A 21,271-nucleotide genomic window follows, 5' to 3' on the forward strand; every position below is an offset into this window, starting at 1 on the left:
CTCTAGCCAATAATAAAAAAAGTCCCATGGTAGCAGCCTTGAAGTCTGAACCAAGTGAAGTCTCTACACCATTTTCAAGGGTAGCCCCACACAAAACACATTGTAATAGTCCAAATGAGAGGTTTCCAGAGCATGGGTCACTGTTGCTAGGCTCTGCCTGTCCAGGTAGGGGCGCAGTTGATAGATCAGCTGAATCTGAAAGAAGGTTCTCTGTGCCATTATGTCTACTTGGGCTTCCAGAGACAATGCTGGATCGAGGAGCATCCCTGGGCTATAAAACCCTGTCCTTTCGGGGTGTGTGACCCTGTCCAGGAAGGGTTGAGTATCACCCACCTGGACAGCTGGTCTACCCACCAACCGTACCTCTGTCTTATCTGGCTTGAGTCTCAATTTATTGGCCCCCATCCAGCCCATTACCCTGCCCAGACATTGATTCAGAGCAACCACTGCCAAACCTGGTTTAGATGAAAGAGAGGTAGAGCTGAGTGTCATTGGCATATTGATGATACTTCAGTCCTTATCTCCTGATAACCTCCCCCAGTGCTTTCATGTGGATGCCAAGTAGCATGGGGGATAGAATGGAGAGCAACTGGGATCAGCTGGTCAAGGAGGAGCAAAACCACAGCAAGGCAGTGCCTTCCACTCCCAACTCAACCAGCCTATCCAGAAGGATACCATGGTCGGTGGTGCATGGGTGATATGCATTTATATGCTTGATGTACAGAGACGAGAATCCATTCTTGTATCTCTGGATTTATGATAGTTACATTGCCATGGAAGGTCTATGACATCGGTGTTTACAGGGTTATTCTGGGACCAAAGCTATCTACAGAAGAGTAACCAAACTGCATTCAGCATCGTAGTAAGCTGGACACAAACATGGAGTGGTGAATCCTATCAGCATTGTGCAAGCAGGACATGCGTATTTCTCTTCGGACGAAGAAAGCCCCTTGTGTGCACTGTCCTTCTGTGCCCAGTCAATGGTGGAAAAAGACGTGCCGACATGCACTGAGCTTCTGCAGCCACTGCCTCCGCTTTTCCCTGTACCTTCGCCTTAAGACGGGGCAAACGAAGGTGGGAACAATTTTAGGGCTTTGTCTACCTGGAATGGGCTTCACATCTGAACTCAGGACTCTTCCTTTTGTGGGCAAAGTGTGGAATTACTAAATCCCCGCTTACTGTCAAGACTTACTAAAAAGAGGGGTTTTAAAATGCAATGGATTTTATCATGATACGCATTTTCTGTTCCACTGAGAAGCTACAGACGGAATAATAAGGTTACATTTCAGAATCGGTTGAGGGTGTATTGGTAATTTACGCTTAACTACATGTGCATAAAATGTCTGGGATTTAATCTGAAACATAATTTAATTCCATCACTGGACTTCTTAACATTTGACCAAAACAACTGAAGGAAAAAAGAGCCCATTTTAAGCAGAATTTCAGAGACAGCTAAAGAGTGGAAGGCTATCTTTTGCCACATGCAGTCTGAATTTGTCACAACAGGGGCAAGAAACCTTTTGGACTCCAATGCTGAGTGTCCCCCAGCCATCCATGCTGGGTAGGGGATGCTAGAAGCTGTAGTCCATCACATCTGGAAGGAATGTGATATGTGAAAATGTGGACTGTGGAAACAAACATACTCTGGTTTCAGATCATATGGATCTTTCACCTCCAGCATTTGTGTATGTCAGCTGAGACTTTCCGATGTCTTTCCAGAACATTGACTGTGCCCCCTTTACACAGTCAACACAATAGGTGTGGCATATCATATGTAAACACGAATCAGCTTCTACTCCTGGGCAACACGTCCTGGTACACAGTGCAGAGATCCAGGGCAATGCTGATTGCAAAAGCATGCTGGTTCATGGATGACGACAACAAAAGCCATGCGGGACAGTGGTGGACAGTTTGCAAATGAAAATTTATGGCACCAGCAACCTGAAGGAAAGAAAGCCATTGGCTCCAGCAAGAGGAAAATATTGTATTGCAGTCAAGCCTGACCCTGTCCCTTGAAAACCATTTCTCCGATTTGTTCAGGTCACAAGCGGGATGGAAATGAGTCTCTGTGCTGCTTCTTCACACATCCGGATTTAATAGACTTTTTTCCACTGATAAAAGAGCACTAATGAGTTCATTTTCAAGCTATTAAATTGGCTATAATAGCTAGTTCTACTGATGATTGCACAGAGACCTGCTCGTCACAGTGGGTTTTGTCTTTGGCTCTTAACCATTTGCTGTCCTTGGGCTGGGGGATAAATACATAATTTGAAAAAGGGGAATGGGGGGTGGGGGGGGGAGAAAGGGGGGGGGGGGGGCAGTGCCTCCTGCTACTGCTGTTCTTTCCTTGCCAAGCAGCCTATCCTTTCTTTTGCTCTGGATTTTTGCAAGAACCTGCTTCTTCAAAGCTTTTATACCAGCAGGGTTAACGTGATAAAAAAAGGAAAAGGGGGGGGGGGGGGGGGGGGGGGGGGGGGGGGAGAGGAGCACATGCGATGCAATGTCAGAGTTAGCTTCTGGATGGCTTTGTAACCAGCTTGCCATTCTGCTCGAATGCAAACATTTTCATTCCAAGGTACAGTCCCCACATCTGGTGCTGAGCGTAGAGCTTTGAGATTTCACTTTCTTCTTTGCTCCCTGCCCCCAGTGCCCTTCTTGAAACTGCAAATTGAAAGCTGGGTTCAAGGCTGCTGCCTGCAATCATTCGGGGGGGGGGGCAGGATGGGGTGGCCACAGTCCTACAAACAAATGCAATTAAGGAATCACGAGGTGCTTTCGCATCTGGTTCAAGTACACATCACTTGCATTATGCCTTCAATCTATCACTCTCCGTTTAGGCAGGCAATTAAAGGCACTTCAGCATGCTGGCATAAACTCTGGCCTTCTCATTACTTTGCAGAGGCTTTGTTTGGGATCCCTGTTAACCATAGTGCCTGGCCGCTCTCCTCAGGACTGCTTAGTCAGCTGGCACAATACCCGCTAGGAGAAGGAGCAGACGGATGCCCTTGGTAATATATCAGAGAAATTTTAAGAAGTCCCTTTCCACAGAATTACTGTTACAAGAAAAGAAGAGTAACACCATGGCTGCCACCTCCGAACGAAGAGGAAAGGTGGCGAATTAATTCCAGAGCCCCTCATTCAGCCAAGACACCTTACTTTGGAGTTCAGGTTACTCAGCAAAGCTCTTGTGTTGTAGGTCGGGGGGATGCTACGCAGGGAGAAGACGCAGCCTCAGGAAGCCAGGGCAAAACAAACACAAAACAAAAAAGTACTGGGTTGCATATGCTGATTTATAGATGCTCTCTCTGTGTGTCTTCAAAGGACCATGTTGTCAGGGTCCGGGGGTATGGACAATCAAAGCACCAGGACCCAGATGCTCGGTATGTTATACAGATCTTATTCAAACTGTGGTCAAACAGTCCAAGGGTTGATGCAGGTAACCAAAGTGCAAGGTAGCCCAGTCCAAATAACAAAGAGTAGTCAAAAGCCAGGCCAGAGTGGGAAGCCAGAGGGGCCAGCTGAGTGGGAGCAGTACCTGGGAGGGGAGCAGAGCAGGAGAAGACAGGAAGACTGGGCAGGGTCTCCAGAAGCAGGTTCCAGAAGGCACAGGGAGCTTCAGCAATGCCAAAGACTTTTGTGGCTGAGGCAGTGTCTGGAGGGAACAGCTGGTTCTTATATAGCTTTTCCTCCAGGGCTCCCAGGTGGTCACAGTTAGCTGTGGACCCAGTCCTCCAAAGACCGAAGCTGGTATTCTGGTTTCTGGCCAGTGAATGGAGCCATTTGTAAAAAAGACTGCATGGGCAAGGTAGGGGAGGGTCTTTGATGGCAGATATGAACCATCTCAGGCAGAAAGAGTCAAGGAGTGGAGGAATAGGGTGGAAAGCACATGGAAGCAGGGGTGGAAAGCCAGTGTTGGCATCAGATGTGACAAAGACCAGTGGGTGGTGTGTCAGATGGCCTCCCAGAGAGTTGGAGCTGCAGCCCTGGTGGGCCACACCTTAGACCATGTCTGGTTAAAGATGTTGAATGTTTCACTGGCTCCAAACATGCTGATAGAACATGGAAGCGGATCACCGATGAGCCAGCAAAGTAAGGCCGATGGCCCAGATGAAAGCTTCCTTGTACGATGGAGATCCCCCTGTGGCCCCTGAGCTGCCTGGGCACCTTTCCATGGATTCACCTGGAAAGAAGGGTCTGTCTAGCTATGCTGAGGACTTTCTAGAAGTTTCCCTACTTTCTAGAAAGCACTCAAGGTTGCCCCACTGTGGGAGGGCAAAGGAAGGCAGGGGGTCTACCTCATTCTTATCTAAGGTATCTGGTATATGCAGTGACAGTTCACAGAGATGGGCAGCCGTTTAACCACTGCAGCCCTTACCAGACTGCAAGGTTTCTCACAGGAGTTTTCTTGCTGAATGGCACTGAGGAGGGTCTTTCATCTTTCTTTAAGGGTGAGGGGATGCTGTACTTTCCTGGGTGGCACCATTGCTGGCTACAGAAGCTCAAGGTAAAAGACTAAACCCCACTTTGTCCCACAGCGCTACCTTGTGTTGCCTTATGGAACATATAGGAACATACAGGAAGGCAGAGAGGAAAACCTGCAGAAAACAAAACTTCAGGTAAAGTTTTTCCTCTCACAAAGAAAATGGGAAAAATGCCTCAGCAAACACTGGGCTAAATTCCTCTTGTAGCACTTGCACAACAAATACTAGGCACGGAATTCCTCCTAATTTCTCATTATAGTTTCTCCCCATACAGGTGGCATACTTATGTAATAAATTGTAAACACCTATTTAGGAATATAAATAAATGATACAATAACTAATTGCTCACTTGCCTACCAAGTAAAGCAAGGCAATTCTGTGCAGAAATTCATAAGAGGAATTGTTTGCACAAGAACTTTTGGAAGAAGTGAATGTACTTTGGGAAACACATTTTCAGCACTTAACAAAACTACGAAATTCACTTCTATCAGATGTACCACTGGCTGCTCATTCAGATGGCATTAAACGCACATTCATGGAAGATGAGGCCCTCAGTGGTGACTCGTAAGCATGGTGAGTATCCAAAGTCACGTATCTGCGTGTATTATTTTCTAAGGAGCACAGTCAGGATGCTGGTATTGCACTTACAGTCAATTATGGGCTTTGCATTGGCATCAGATTGGCCACTGTGTGAAGAGAAAGCCAGGTCTTGGGTTGAATCCTGGCTAGCCAGGTCTTGGGTTGGATCCTGAAAAGTTCTGCTTATGTTTTAAGCCGGGTCATCAATGGTCTGGGCAAGGCTGACATAAATTTCATGACTGAACGGGGATGAAAACCCAAGATTCTGACGTAATCTCACCCCTTTTCTTCAATATTGCACACAATCTTTCTGTAAATTACTACAGTGGCTGGAGCATAATGTCCTATAGCAGAATGTCATTAGAAGTCTCCTCTAATATTGGGTAGATGGAGTAGATGCTTTTACTCCACCTATCCAATGTTGGGTTGACTTAAGCATTGCAAATGCTGGATTTGGTGACAGCTGTGAAAGCTGTTTCCCTCATTGATTTCATTATGAAAATATTTTACCCTAAGCCAAGTCATCATCTGGCTTTTCATTATGACATTCTGGAGTCTCCCAATCAAAGTGAGACCAAAACAACAACCCAGCAAAACATCAAATGAAGACACAATCTTATGCATGCTAGGACAGAAATGTTATATAACTCCTGGCATTCCTATGATATTTAGACAACAACAATAACAACCATGTACAACCCCTGGCATTCCTTAGCCAGGACGGTCCTCTGAGGAATGCAGAAAGTGGAAGGACTTTTGCCTGGCTAAATACGCACGGGATGATACCCTGAATAGCTCTTCGGTGGGTTAGAGGGTGGGGACTACTAAATATTTACTTAAAATATTTATATGCCGTCCTGTCACAAAAAGCCTCAGGACGGCTTGCAACATAAATAGGATAATGTTGCCATTCTTATCTGGCATTAAAGCTGTCCTTTAAAACATTAAAGCTGTCCTTTAAAGCATAAGACAAAGACTTGCTTAAAGTGGTGATTCTGCACAGCTTGGCATATTTCAGACCTAAAACCATTGGGCTGGATCTAGAACAGAAGAGTTCCTTCTGTCTGCTGGAGTGAACCAGATTCTCCACTACATTAACTGGCTGCTCCCTTAGGTGGATGGCATGTTGCCAGAATTGCTTCCTCGGCTCCGATGCCTTTCCCTGTGCTCAGCTGGAATGTTCCCAACCCTGCAGAGCAGATATGGGGGGGGGGGGCAGAGAGGGCTGTAGGGAAGGAGTGGAAATTCATCATGGATCACCTTCTTGGCTTCTGTGCATTTGTGGGGTTTCATTCCATTTACTATGAAAATATAAAGAAGAAATTGGATGACTGTAACAAACGAGCATCTGTTTGGGGAATTCTATCTTCTCATCTTCAACTTCCATTTCCAACTTTTAAAAAATGTGTGTAAATGTACTAAGTAGCACTGAGATAAATCCACAGGAGTTTCTGTTTTTGACAAATTCAAGTTGTGGACTTGTATTACTGTGAATTTCATGCTCATTGAGTTTCTTCTTCCAAGCTTAACTAATACTTTTTCACAGACAATCAACCTGCCTCTCTGATGACACCATCCCTTGTTCAACTTAGAAAACATTCTAAAGAAAGTCAATGGTTATGCTGATACAATTCATGAACCTTATGATCTCAATTCATTTTTAACACGTTTGATTGGGTCATTTGAACTCTCTCTCTCTTGTTCTCTCTCTCCCTCTCCCTCTCTCTCACCTAAGTGGACCTGTTCAGTTCTATTCATGGAAGATAGCAGTGGCTTCTTTATTTGATTAACTGTACAGGTACAGAGGTTACACCAAATCCAAAAGAAAGCCAAAGAAACATGTTTGCTTTAGTCTTACAATTACAGTCTTGAAAAGAGGTAAATCATGCATCAATCTGCTTCATAAGAAAGGTTGGGTTACATTTCCAAGGGCACTACAGACAGAAGATGAAGGGCTGCATTATTCCACAGGATGTCTTCAGGGCTGAAGCCCATCATGGTTCCTTCCTTCCTTCCTTCCTTCCTTCCTTTTTAAAGTATACTGATCTTCCTTTGTGGTATTTAGCGTTTCAGGGTAAGGGCCAACCCGACTTTCTTGCAATGCAGTTAAAATAAGAAGCACAACAAAATCCACAGCCTTTAAAAGGTGAGGCTAATTAAAATGGCTGAGTGAATAAAGCCAGCGTGAAGAACATGGATGCTATGGAAGAGCTAACAGCAGCAGGACTTGAGCCAAGGGACACGGTTCCTTGGCACCTTGGGTCTGCAGGCAGTGACCTGAGGGATGCCAAGTTCAACGCCACCATGCAACTCTCCCCAGGGGGAGCCGTTGCAAGAAGAATAATCAGCTAACCTTCAAAGTGCCCTTACATGAGAAGGCCAGGAGGAGCTGTGTCATGTGGGAAAGGATTTCTGGCCATCTCTTTTCCCTGGAAAATCTTCTGGGCCAGGCCTGGTTTCTAATCCGATTAATCAGAGGATCTGCTCCCATGGGCTGCAAATCTCTTTTGCCTTGCTCTCTCTCACCTTTTCTGCACTAGTCAAGATTCTGGATAAGACCCAGGTTCTGTACAACCTGGGTTATTATTATAGAAACTATAAGCATGCCGAAGCCGTTGGCCATGGTAGAAGCAGCAGAAGCAGCGACACCACCATTCTTTACAACGTGGGATTGGGTGGGCATGTCCTTTGACCACCTGTGCTAGAAGAGAGCCTATGAGGTGCAGTGGTTAAGTGCATCGGACTGGGACTCCGGAGACCTGGGTTCTAGTCCCCGCTTGGCCATGGAGCCAAGTGGATGACTTTGGGCCAGTCACAGCTTCTCAGCACAACCTGCCTTAAGGGTTGTTGTGGGGATAAGATTGAGAGCAGGAAGAAGAGCAGGAGGTAAGCCTCTTTGAGTTCATAAGAAAAAGTGGGATATAAATCTAATAAATAAATAAGTAAAGATGGGGAGAAGCTGGGTGTATCCTATCCCATGGCTGCCTGACACTGTTGGGAGAGGAGTATGTCCTCCAAGATGCTGGGACCTTGGTGCTGGGGCTGTGCAGGCTGAGCCCTGCACTCCCCCCTTGCAGACAGCCCGGAATGAACTGTGTTGGCCACCTCAATGAGGTGGCACCCAGGCCGTTGAGTGGGCAAAGCTGGTGGGCAGGGGGGCAGGAAAGGGCAGAGGTTGGAGCTGAGCGGTGATGCCAGCTCCTTTCGGCACCTCAGCCTCCTTCCATCCGGCTGCACTGCTCTAGCTAGGCAGCCAACGTCAAGATACAACTCGTGGCATGGGGCAAGCTGCTGGCGGCGTCCATCATCACTGGGTCTTGTTCCATGCGTAAGATACATGTGAGCCACTGAGTCTGGATGTCCCGGTACAGTGAGGGAAACAGGACTGTTCCCCCAGTGAAGCTTAAACTCATTGAGGGTTTTCTAAGTTCATTACTAAGCTTCTTTTTTCATTCTCAAATGTGAGCTATCATCATCATCATCATCATCATCATCTCCTCCTCCTCCTCAAACTGAAAAATCTCTGCATTTTGGAGCATGTTTTTAAAAGCACACACCCAAAATGCATTCTTTAACTTCATGTACTAAAAATGTACTCCTTTAATGTGACTTTAGGTTTGAGAACTTGTGCATTTTTAATTTTCCAAAAAATTACTCTGGGTTGCAAACTGGCCAAATCTGAAACAAATCCTAACAGAATATTCTTACATTTTACCTGTATTGATAAAACTGTTGTAGTCCTTATTGTGGAAAACAATATACAGATAAAATTCCTGGGGAGCTGAGAGACCATATTTCCAAGAGGGACCACCTACCTTCTGCTGCAGCATGGGAAAAATGCTTTTTGCGGGTGTAGTTAAGATCACTGCTGGTAGAAACACAGAAACAGAGCAAGTCAGAAGGGGCCTCCCGGGCCATCTAGTCTGACCCCCTGCTCCAGCCGGCTCCGCTCACGACATGCCCACCATGTGCACGTCCAGTCTGTCCTTGGAACACCTGCACCGATGGGGCCTGAACGACTGGAGATTCTGGGCCTCAGCAGTATATAACAAGAATAAAAATGCCTTTTCTTCCAAAATACAAGTGTCTTTCAGAGGAGGCTAGACAATGGTCCTGAAACACCATTACAATTATGAGGTATTACAAACAGTAGAGGAGAAACAACAAGGTTCTCTCACAATTAACAGTGAGTGTGGTGTTCTCCACAGTGAGCTTTCCAATCACAATGAGAAGGTGTAGGGGAAAGACTTCACACACTTGGTCCACCTAAGCTTTTTGTGACCTAGTTCCCAGCACCTTCCTGTGAGTCATGGCCGCCCTTCCCTCACACAGTTCCTCCCCAGAAATGCTCCTCCACCCCTTAGTATTGTCCTGAGGAGGGGTGTGGGAGGGTGGGGAAGAGGTGACCCTAGCCATCCACACAGAGAAGAGTTCTACCCACACATCAGGTGGTGAAAATGGCGGGAGACATGTTGCCACATTGCATTTCCTAAACACGTTTATATTTCTCATTGGACAGATGTGTATGGCACCTTTTCATCCGCTTAGAAACATGAAGTTGTCTGTTCCTGAATACTAGTCTAACCTGGGTCGTTCGCTTTTGCCGAGACTCACTCCCCCTCAATTGTACTCTTCCAATTTGGACGACTGTGCGTGCGCGCAGGCCTAGAAAAAGCAGTGGACAGGGCCTCTGCATACCTCTTGCGCCTTCTGCTGACCATCTAAAAGGAAGGACCAGGGACATCTAGAGGAGGGCGATAGTTACACTAGGTTTATATTCTAATAAGATTTAACCCAAATGTGCAAGCTTTTGCATAAATAAGGTCAAAATAATTTGAGATTTTTAATCTGGAAGAAAGCAAAACTGACAAACTTGTCCATCTGGGCCAAAAGTTAGCTTGTAAATGCCTGGGTTCTGCACACAACCAGATTGTAGTGCAGAATTAGGGTTGCCAGTTCCTCCCACAACCTCTTGACAGCCCCTGGTCTTTAACAGCAACATGGTGCCACAAAGTCCTCCGCTTACCTGAAGTTGCTGCACCTACTGAATGCAGTTTATGAAAGTGCAGATGGGTGAGAATTTTGTGTGGTTTACTTTTGATAACATCTTCCCAATATTCACAGATTCCTTCATCACGGAAGGAAGTTTGGAATGGAAAGAACGGGAGATTTAAAACGTGGGAGGAAACAAAATTGAGAGATCTGTCCATGCCGAGTTACTCTGGCCTACGGCCTCATCTCACATGCAGGTAAAGTAAAAGGAGAAGAGCAGATGCGCTTTCCTTTCTATGTCCTTGATTGTCTGGGTCAAATGAGACCAAGAACCTTAAAAAGGTACTGCTGTTTGCAGGATGACTTGTCATTGTTGTGGAAGACTGACACGGGCCCATATCAGGGGGAAAAAAAAATCAATACAATTGACATTAATTAGTCCCTTTGGCAGGGCATTCAGCTTCAGCCATTGTGCTACTCCTTAATAACTCTTCCAGCCAATCAGATTGTGTGTTGAATCTAATCCAATTTATAAGAACTGCTATCACAAAATTGCAAAAATAGAAGCTAATCTAAAATTAAAAAGACCTACGGCTGGAATGCTGAAAGGAAGGCTCCCCGCCCCGCATTAAAGGGTGAGCGCTTCTCTTCAACACGCTTTTCAAGGTTTCTCTGCTCTCTGCTTGGCCATTCAAACCTTTGCCTGAACACTGAAAGAGTCAGTCTCAGGGTCTTTCGGGCACACAAAGGTTGGCAGGGAGGGATTTAAATTGAACTTTGGCTACGTTCAAAAGCAACCGCTGTACATTCTCAAAAGCGGTGTAGAACAGAAATGGTTTTCATAACACAACAAAATCATTTGTCAACTCTGAGCATTTGATGGAGGCTGTAAATCACAGCCAGCAGCTAGGAAGTTAGTGTCTAGGCTGCAACGTTAGAACCTGGTTTGGATGTCAGACCATGGCAGACCATGGATTGGCCACTGAGGCCATCTTTCAGACTCAGAAATGCTCTACTCCCCCTCTTCATTCAATTCTTTTGTGAACACACAGAGAGAGCCCTTCATTTGATTGGTTCCCACTGTAATTCACAACGAAGAGTGCATTCCAATGCACTTTCTTATCTTTTGATTCACAGTATGAATCATTTGCCATTTCTCCAAACTGGGAAAACTCTGATTGCCACCATGTTCTGGATGGTGCTCAGCTCCTTAACACACAAATATCCACTGACCCACAAAGCCTTTGGTACCCAGGCATTTAAAAGAAACACCTGCCACAACATGAGTGAGTCTCTCTTAAGACTGCATTCATCAACCGAGGTTCCCTTCCAGGTGACCCACTGCTCCAATTGCAGTTTTCCAGCTGTGATCACAGAGACAACATTCTGGCTCAGGAGGCCCCATTTATGGAATGGTCTCCCTGTTACATAAACCTTGTGCTGAACATGTCTCACCCCAGCTGTGCTATCTTTTCAGCTTCAGGGGAAGATCTGATTTGCCCAGGGTCTTCCAGCACAGGATGTGAGCTAACCGGTTGAATGGCTTGCATCCCTGATCTGATTTTTTTAAAAAGTTGGCTCACCCTCATCAAATGCTCTTGCACAGCTTTATGCTGATTGGAAATGCAATTTTTCTATGTATATTTCCTGATAACATTATTTCCAGAGGGACACCTTTGTTAGATCATTACTAAGAGTGCTGTGCCACCTTAAAGACTGACAAGAGTTTTCCCAGAAGAAACACGTTGATCTTTCAGGTGTCACAAAACCCTTTGATTTTGTGATCTCATTGTATGTCAGCCTGACTGTTTGGACTGCCCTTCAGTAAAACTAACAGGATGTTCTTTTTGAAGGAATACCTTTCTGGATGAACATCTCTAGATATGTACCAAGCAAGCCTCAGGAACTCCCTGGCCCATCCACATACGAACAGGAAACTGGATCTCCCTGACCCCCATCATCCAAACCCTTCTTTCAAGAAAGGTCTGGATTACTGGTACAAGGCATGCTATTTTCAAGTATTTGGGGGATCTCTCTGTTAGAAGATCAGTGGGGTAGGGAATGGCTTCCAAGCCCAAGCTCCACTCCTGAGCTGATAATTCATAGAGAGTGACCCATCTGAAGTTATCTGGATAAGTCTCCAACTACTGAAAAGGAGGAGGAGAGAGTCATTGTGGAAATGAATCCAGAAGCTGCCTACTGACCCTGCTATGTTGTGCTTTCACATACTTTGGCATCTCTTTCTTTAAGAAGGCAGCCTGAAAAAGGACTCCCTCGCCCCCACCTGCATCAATTCCTAGGATCCCTTCCCCACACTTTTGGTGCACAGGGAATGGGCATGAGGTGTCCTTGGATGGGAAGAAGCTGCCACTTCCTTCAGTGAAAGACAGTAATAACCAAAATCACATTATTGAGCTGATTGCTGTTAGCTTATGATTAGCATGTTATGCATTCATGTACAAGGCCAATAAGCAAGATAAGGGGGAAAACTTCACTTTCTGCTGTACTCTGAAAACAGCACATTACTGGTTAAACATGCACACTGATATATTCAAGTAGTTTATTTCTCCAGGCTTACAAATGTGATTACTATGGAGTACAAAGCTATTAAAAATATGACCTTTCTATACTGTACATCTTGGCACGGAGCCAAATAATAACTTTGTTTGACTTGCTCAGTACAATAGAATGCTTATTCAGTTGGAAATAAAATGACTTTTCTTGACTGAATATTATACCTGGAAGATTAAATGTTCATCGTGAGTGTAACACACATATCGAGACATTAATTCAGAGTCGCAGCAGCCAGAGCAGTTAAGAAATGACATTTTTCTCTTTGACAGAAAACAATGCATAATTCTGCATACCTCCTGCTATTCGAGGAAACATCACAAGAGCAAGTGATGTAGAAAGCCAATGGGGACCGAAGCCCCTTGCTCGCTTTCTTTTCTTTTTTTGTTCAGGATAATGGGAAAAAACCAGCGACACCCTGTTACCTGTTCTAGGTGAGCTTTGTGTTTGACCAAAACGAGTCCTCTGCCTGCACATTTGCACCTGAATGTGTCTAGAATGACTTTGTACCATATCTAGCTTAGATAAACACTAAGACTGAGATATCAGTCCCAGTCGCAAACCCGGCTGGAGCCAAAATGGGACAAGTTTGATACAAATGTGTAGTACAAAAAGCAAACTTTTTGAAAGTTAGAAGTAGGAAGCCCACTCCAAAATCAGCCTAATAGGGACTGGACATGCTCTATAGCTACAGATGGTTGAAAATGGAAAATGGATAGAAGAGTGGAATGGTGTATTTCAACCCCCTTCAGCTGTTAGGAATGAGGAAACATGGCACCTCCAGCTCCTTCAAGTATATCTGAAAATGAATGGTGAAGAGGGCAAACAGAAGTAATGTCATTGAAAAACCAAACCTGGCTATATTCCCTCTTTAGGAGGTACCTAGGAAGCAAGCGGAGTGAAGCTCAGGGAGCCAAGGTTCCGTTTGGATGCCAGGAAGCACTTAGGACCTCCAGGGTATGGGATGGCTTCCATGGGAGGTGGTTGAGGCCCCATCGGTGAGGGTGTTCAAGGATAGGCTGGACATGCACATGGTAGGCATGTCATGAGCGGAGCTGGCTGGAGCCAGGGGTCAGACTAGATGGCCCAGGAGGTCCCTTCTGACTCGCAGAAGGAAAAAAAAATCCTTTGCATATTTAGAGAGAAGAAAGGCCTACATGACCAGGATGCTGCAGCCCCTTAGCAGCATATCTTGGTTTGCAGCTTTTTATTGTGTGAATGGCCCCTATAGGATCAATTTAAATGGTCCTCAAGCAGCTCTATGCACCACCATGAGCAAAACATGTCCCCATCTGCCTGTGGTGTGCCTGTGGTGAAATTAACTGGAGTAAATTAGTATCTAAATCCTTCATAGGCTCATTTTTACATCTAACAGGTGTTTGTTACAGTCATGAATGCTGGCTGTCTAAATTTAGATACACTGCAATGCACTGGCAAATTGTTAAGTATTTTGGAAGCGAGAAAACACGGATCCCTAGTTTCCAGTCGGGGAAAAGAAACAACTGTAGAAAGGCAGTGCAGTGCATGAAAAATCATAGTTGTAATGAGTGGCTAGTCCTTTTGAAAAACATTTGATTATGGCAGAAGCATTCATACTCTTACAAAGAGTATTTTCACCATGCTACTAAGAAGGATTTTAGTCTGCATTTTATCATCTGTACCTGCTGTCAATGTGGGATGGAAGCAAACCTCATCCCTTCACTAGCCACCTACGCCTTGTCTCTGGCAGCGGGTTTTCCGTGGGAAAGCAGCCTGCACGGGAAACTGCCTCTCTGGTGCAGAGGTTGCTGATATCACACACTGTCTCGACAGCCTTGCAGGCAGGTGTACATTATTCTAGGATGCATTCTAGGGGCACCTGCTTAACGGGGCCTCGTTGTCTTGCCACTTGGAGAGGAGAACGAGCCAGAATGCATCCAGCACTCAGTGGCATGTGGCCTGGAAAAGCCACCGGGGCAAACAGCTGTTCAGGGACTTGTGGCTGCGGATACCAATCTCTTTTCTGGGGAACTCCTGAGAAGTATCCAGGAAGAAGCGGGTGATATTTTCAGCCAATCTCTTTTTGGCCATGCTTTTTGGAGGGAGGGGAGATAAAATGCCCCAAAGATTGGACGTGGATCTGCAGAGGTGAGGTGATGGTGGGAAGGCTTTATCTTAGCTCAGGTTATCAAGGGAGGGTTTTATTTTGAGAGCGTTCCATTATAGCTTTTTAAAAGTTAGGCACTTGCCAAGTAGGTTTCCTACTAGGCTTGTGCATAATTTTATTCTTCCACATTTTATCATCCCTCTTAGAGCTGCTGTTGAGGGTAGGTCTGGTTGGACGTGTATCAAGGACCGCTCTCTCAGCAGCGATTCAGTGGCCAAATCTACCTAGAATTCTTCATCCTCTTCACCCCTGTGACCTGCTTCTTTTATTGCCTCTTGCCCTGGCCCAGAGGACAGCCACGGAGAGCAAGACCAGCAGGAGATGCCAAGGCCTGCCTAACCACTGCCTCTCTGCCCATCAGCCAAGCAGGTGGAGGCCAGGATGAGAGGAAGGCTGAGGAGCAAGAATGGAAGAAAAATTTCAGAGGAATTCTCATGGCTTGGGTTCAGTGTCCCTGTGCTTGCCTTCCTCATGAAGTGACTGGGGAGTTTGGCCAATTGACCGGTCTTTGGTTGGACATTCATTTCTCTGTTAGCCTGGACCGTCCTTAGCTTAGTGCACTTCCATTAAAGCCTAGGGGAAGACCTCCTGATGGAATCATCCCATAGGGCTTTTTACAGATCAGGAAATGCAGGCGGCCTGGGAGGCTGAAGAGCAAGGAAACGTGATCCACTCACAGCACCCTCAGCTGCCTCAGAGGGATTCAGTGGGCTCCAAAACACCTCCCAGAGAAATTGAAAATAAATTATAAAATACATGGAGAATGAGGCAGAAAAATGGGGCATTGTAAGTACCTGCATTAGACGCAAAATGTATCCATGAACACCCCTTGGAAATGGACTGTTTGGAAGACCTTGGAAAAGGTGCTTAACCTTGCAGAACGATCGTTAGGGCCCAGCCAAAATGCCCGATAAGACATTTTCTTCAAACTGTTCTGCAAAGTTCCCTTTCTTGCCTGCCTAAAGGGCCAGTTTGCAGAATCTTCATCACATCAGCACCATCCTAACCCTCTCTGTACCACCCAATGGTCAAAGCTGTCTGGGTGATGTGTTTTTATTGTAATAAAATACAATAGCATGCAATAGAAAATATAAATAATAGTAAACATATTATTTCATTAAAGATTTGAAGCACATTTCAAGAACTTAGGCAACTAAGACTATTCCTTAGGCCTTCTAAGTACAATACCTCCCCCTCCACACCATGGTGCTGTTTGGAATCCTTAAATTCCTCTGTATAAAGGGCAGTCCATGGTGACCACCTTTCCACTCTCCCTCCGCAATGCCCTGGACTGATGCTAAGTATGGTGCATTGTGGGAGATGCAAACTGGAGGCCAAGCTTTGAACACACCTTTCCTTGAGTTTCCCTACCCTTCAGAGAATTTCTTTCCCTCTGCCAATTTCTATGATCACTAATAGGGTGGATACATTTAAGAGGCCTTTGTGGACAGCTCCAGTCTTGCCCAGGGCTTCAAAACCAGGAGCCAGCAATGTTTCCACTGCTGAGTACTGGGATATTTTGGAGACATCAAGTCTACAGTGTTGCTGTTGCATAAAATTGCTTAAGAATGCATTTACATCGGGATTCAGGGGTCTCACTTTTCTATTTTTTATCCTGTGCTTGTAGTACTTGGTTGGAAGAAAGAGAGGGAAAGCCATGCTAGGGAAAGTCAAAGACAGAATAATGAAAGGAGGAACCAACAGGAGATGGCTTGTCTCCATAAAGAAAGCCACAGCCCTGAGTGGGGCAGCCCAGGACTGGAGATTTTGGGGGTCACAGGTTCATGGAGTTGCCATGACTTGATGGCCCATAACAACGACACAAGGAGAGGTCGGGCAGAAAACTAATGATACATTTAGATTTTGATCTCTACAGGGCTAGATACCCAAGCCATTCAGAAGAACTCTGATGAACACTGGAACTTAGGTACTTCACAGGACAGCTACGCTTGAATTCAGAGTGGACTCTGTGTGTGTGTGTGTGTGTGTGTGTGCATGCACACACGCACTCCCTCTCTTTCCCAGCCAAATTTCATTGGAGGCTCCATCCTAGAAGTGTGTGGCTCTTAGCCAGTCTGCTTGTTACAAACTCACTCCAGAGGGTTAAGATTCAAGTCAGTTGCCAATTGCCAAATAGTTATTAGAGTGGATCAATCAAGTGGAACATGATAGCAGGTGCAACACAGGAAGGAAAATGCGCATTAAAAACCCTGTAGAGACACCTCTACAGAATGGAATTATTGTGTAGCAATTCTGAAACTAGGAAAGATTGGAGGAGGGGGAGGAGGGGGACTGAAGTGCATTTATTGAATTCATTCTGTTTATTTTCGTGGATATTTCTGCTTTCATTGTTCAGAGCACTGCCCATTTCCTTTTAAGGATATTTCTACCTTTGAGCTTGCTAGAACCACATGGACCACCACAGGTCTAAACCGTGTTTGCCTATGTCTACTGTTGGGCGCATGTGTACCATCAAACCTCTGGCACACTTGCAGAAGGGTACTCATGCTAGTTTCAGCGATTCAGATTTGGAGGTTCAGTGGTACCGTGCAGCCACAAGTCAAGGCTCAAGGTCCCAGGACTCAGCACGGGGAGGCAGCGGAAGAGGCAAGCTCAAGGGTGGCTGGGGTGCAGATCATACCGACCATGGGAAGGATGGGGCATTACAGCCCATGCAGGGGATGTTAAAATAGGAGATGTTTCCAATGGAGGCCAACCCTCTCCTTCAGAGGTGGACCTGCTGGCTTGGCACCAAAGCAGGTGAGCAGCCCAGCGAGGGGCACAGAGGGTGGAGAGGAAGCCTGCCTGTTTCCACAGCAAGACTCCTCCAGGGTCGGGTGGCAGAAGGGTTCATAAGGAGAGCTTTGGAAAATGAGCAGCAGACAGGGGTCAGCATACTACTTTGTGTATGCTCAGAGACTTATGTGAGACAGCAAAGATTATTAAGCAAGGAAGCGGTTTGAGACTGGTGTTGGTTGGAGGGAGATATATGGCTGCATCCCTGAGAACAGAACTGGGGGTTAGAGAGGAGGAAAAGAGACAGAGGGAGGGGGGACCGGGGCCCAGTGGCTCGTCCTGATGCCCTCTGGTGGCCCAGCGGGCAAGATAAAATGCCCGTGACAGGAGGAGAGTAACTGCCACCACACCTCGCTCTGTGCGTCTGACCTGGAGGGCATTGCATTGTTCTCTCAGGCTGCAATCCTCTGTATAATCAGACAGAAAAAATATTCTATAACCCCCAGCAGGCCCCAGCCAGCCAATGGGCCTTCTCCTCCTGTGCATGCACACATAAAATTGCAGGTAAGAAGAAAAGCATTCACGAAACACAAATGTGTGCAGAATGGATATCGCAATGCACTAAAAACAGAAGAGTCTTTCAACACGCCTGTGATTCAGTCCCCAAATGAAGTAAATACTTTTGGCCTCAGATCCAGGGACCCAGTCTAGACAGAGGGAAGCATGTTGGAATCTGCGGGGAAGATTAGAAGGATGAGTCGCTGCTTGTCCCTGATACCACTCTCCGCTGAGAATACTGGTGAATAATGGCATCATGGAACAATAAGAAACCTAACAGGGAATATACGCCTCCAAGCATCCCCTTCCCCTTTCTTTTGCATATGGAGAGAAGATACTTTAATATGCACACAGAACGCACAGAAGATCAAGAAGGGGTCTCTCCTCATTGCTTGTTGTTGTTGTTTTTATAATAACCAAGTATAAATCCTAAACTCTATGGGTAGTATCCATGATTAATTGCATTCCGCCGTCATTAGGCTGAGTCATTATCAGCTAGTTGCTCTCAACACTTGCAACGCTGTTAATTATTGTTGTCTAGCTCTAAGGGATGTTTTCAAAACAGTCTCACATTCTGCAACTGGAGAAGAAGAACTTAATAAGCCGGCAGTCGGACACAGGAACCGCCACCAATACTTTGGAGAACTGGCATCCAAGAGGTGTACACTAGTGCAGAGGTGCCCCATAGATGTAAATCTTTTAAAAGGCATTCAGAGAAAATGTTAGAGCATCAATATCATACCTTGATCTTGGTGTCTGGAAGAATGATCACAGCAATCTTCCTGCTACAGAACTGTATTTTGGAGGGCAAAGCACCCATGAGCGCTTGGCTACAAGGAGACAATCCCCAATTTCTAAATTTGTACTCATATATAATGGACTGCTCAAGCAGTATGTTTTAGCAGGTGGTTGGCTTTTATCCTAACTGTATTCTTCATTTTGGGGAAAAAGGGTATCTCATGAATGCTTAGCAATGCAGGGGTTGACCTCAGAACCTCACACCTGGGAACCAAATATGGCTCAACGTTGGACACTGCCCCCTGAAGTCCCCTGGATGGCCACTCTCCAGCCCTAACCTCTTTTTCCAATCACAGTTTGCCTAGAAATTTCCTGGGTATTGTGCAGCTTTTCCCCAGTTGTAAAAACTTGAATTGCCTCTCCTAATGGTTATTTACTGGCAGCAAAAGGAAGGTTTAAGCTAAAGGACGCTGATCTTCTTGGCCCTGCCCTTCAGTCTAACCTGCCACCTGGATGCAGTCCCCAGAGGAGCCCAATGTAAGCTGACACCTAACCCTTGGCCTGCTCCTCTGAACAGCTGGTGCTGACCCCATACAGAGGAGTCTTTGCAGGAGAACAGCAGCGGAGAGATGGTCACAATGCCTTCCTTGCTAGCCTGCACTTTCCACTGAAATGGTTGCAGATGAGCTGATTTGGATCTGGAGCCGAAAGAGCCTTAATACTTCATCTAAGCACCTTCTTAGTTGGGACCAATGCATGCAACGGGTCACCTCTCTTCACATTAGCCTGCAGAGACGAACACGATCTGAGGTTTTTGTCCAAAACCCCCACTAAATGGACTGCCTTATCCAAAGCAGTGAGACTCTAGCTTTGCAAAACTCTCTTTCAGTTCTTATTCTCCTCATTTTGGTTTCCGAGGTGGCTTTTTGTTAGATTCTATTGTATTGGACACGACTTAAAGGAACCCGGCTGTGCAACACTGTATGTATTTCAGCTGCAATTCCAGAGCCTTTGAGCAGACATGTGTGGGATGGCTCTGTTCATGACTGACTGACACCAAAGGCCCTAAAGTGAAAGCTTCAGGATAAATAACACACTCACTTTGCCAGTGCGCATTGAGATGGGAGGTGCAGGGCTGGAGGCAGCATCTTGGACGCAGCATGCGGGCACCAGAGCAATTTAGCAGCAGCATTCCAAGCAAAGCCAGCCCAGAGGCCAGTTCCTTTCTGCTGCTGTTGCTGCTGCTGTCCAGAAGAGTTTCGTCTCCACTGTAGAGATGGCATGCTAAAAGCAGAGCTAGCCCAGAGGCCCTCGAGAGAGGTTTCTCATGGCAGGAGCGACAGCAGCAGGAGAAATGGGCTCTCGGTGTGAGCCGATGCTGAACCCTTGGCCCACTTCTCTGATCAGCTGGTGCTGACCCCGTACGTAAGAGTCCTTTTGCAGGAGAAAGGTGCCAGAGTGACAGTCACAGTGCCGAAGTGACAGTCGCACTTGAAATGGGTCGTGGTTGCACAGTAAAGGAAGAAGCAGGCACCGCTGCAAAAGGCCGAAGTGCTTTGCCATCAGTGGAGGATGCAATCTGCTTTTCATTCCTATATTTGGTATAACTGCCTTGCCCGTCCTCCAGGGGGTGCAAAAGGCATTATCCCCTGCCAGCAGTGGTGAACCTATGGCGCACGTTCCACAGCGGGCATGCAGAGCCCTCTCTGTTGGCATGCGAGCCAAGTCGCCCCAGCATCGCCCCAGCAGCCGAGCATCGGATAACAGTGCACAGAGGGGCCATGCGCATGCTCGGAAAGGAGTAGCAACACGAGGCAATGACGTCACAAACCGCGACTCATTAGCTGAGGCAAGTCCAAGCCTTCACATTGCCGGTCAGTGCACTGCCAAGGATATACTGTATATATATATTTGCTTGGACTGGCTGTGAGTTGTTTTTCCTAAACTAAAACCTCAGTTTTCGGGTTTGATTGCAGTGCTGGCACTTTGCAATAAATAAGTGGGTTTTGGATTGCAGTATGGGCACTCAGTCTCTAAAAGGTTCACCGTCACTGTCCTCACAACAGCTCTGTACAGTATGTCTGAGAGACAGAGATTTCCCCAGTGGCAACCAGGCGATGGGTCAATTTGAATTCAGGTCTTTTGGGCTCAATGCATTTACTGCACCTATTGAAATCTGGGGCTGGATGGAATTTGGTAGCATCCCTACTTCAGCATTCATGAGTCATTAACTTTGCCTATATTTCTTGTTCCTAAGCTTATCCTTCTTCTAGGAATTAATGCAGGGAATGGTGCCAATATCTAGACGCTGGCACCTTTTACACTTTTGTTCTTCTGATTAATGCTCATCCTGAAATGATTAGTTCTTGGTGATGTCCTGTTCTTTACCCTCATTCTTCTCCCTTTATTTTTTCCAAATTACCTGGACAAGGTAGATGTGTTTAAATAAGGGCGTTTTGCAGAACCAATG

At 46.1% G+C, this 21,271-nt stretch overlaps 1 long non-coding RNA gene across 1 annotated transcript in view; it reads left to right on the plus strand.

Moving 5' to 3' along the window:
• The window catches only part of LOC123020706, a 151,416-nt gene extending 130,870 nt beyond the window's left edge, over positions 1–20,546 (plus strand). The window contains exon 3 of the long non-coding RNA XR_006414191.1: positions 20,461–20,546. This is a non-coding gene — a long non-coding RNA (uncharacterized LOC123020706). The remainder of the gene's footprint in view (positions 1–20,460) is intronic.
• The last annotated feature ends 725 nt before the right edge of the window (positions 20,547–21,271 follow it).

This window comes from Varanus komodoensis, unplaced genomic scaffold (assembly GCF_004798865.1).
Source record: "Varanus komodoensis strain SLA01 unplaced genomic scaffold, ASM479886v1 scaffold15, whole genome shotgun sequence".
NCBI lineage: Eukaryota > Metazoa > Chordata > Lepidosauria > Squamata > Varanidae > Varanus > Varanus komodoensis.